We start from the raw sequence: 727 nt of genomic DNA on the forward strand, positions 1-727 counted from the left end.
CTTTAAGTACATAGCATAGCATGACTTTTAAAAGAAAGTGATAGTTTCCATTCCTGCAGGGAGAAAAGAATGGCTTTTCAGGTCTTCTCCCACTCCCCAAACTCAAGGCTACCTAGGTCCTCACAGCACAGAACAAGAGCCAGCTGAGCTCTGGCAAATGCAAGAGAGGCAAGGAGTTCCAGAGTTACTTCTGGTGGGAAGGGCAGAGAAGAGCTGTGTTTCGTATCTTTGTTCGTCCACCATAACTAACAATGTCTAGCACACAGCAGGTATTCAACAACTATCTGACAAATGGACTGACCTAGTCAGGAAGCCTCTGTCCTCAGTTGATGATTATGAACAAAAACAGGTAAGAAGCATCAACCATTTGTTTGAAATAAAACTCTGACCCCTTACACTGAGACTCCAGGTCACAAGAGGGTACCTCAGAAACTTGACCGGGTGGCTCAGCTGGTTAGAACTCAGCCTGGTAAAGCCAATGTCATGGGTTCGGATCCCCATACCAACGAGCAACCATATAAATAAAATAAAGTTCAAAGTCTCCCTTGCGGTGCAGGAGCTTTAAAAAAAAAAAAAACTTCATGGAAAGATTTGTATTAGTATCATCTTTGAATTCTATTTTCCCACAAACTTTTTGAAGTACCCTTATATTTTTGTATTGTATACAGGGTGCTAGAATTTTCTGCTATGGAAAATAAATTTGTCTAAGTGTTAACTTTAGCTCTAT

This window comes from Galeopterus variegatus, unplaced genomic scaffold, assembly GCF_000696425.1.
Source record: "Galeopterus variegatus unplaced genomic scaffold, G_variegatus-3.0.2 Scaffold5355, whole genome shotgun sequence".
Lineage (NCBI taxonomy): Eukaryota > Metazoa > Chordata > Mammalia > Dermoptera > Cynocephalidae > Galeopterus > Galeopterus variegatus.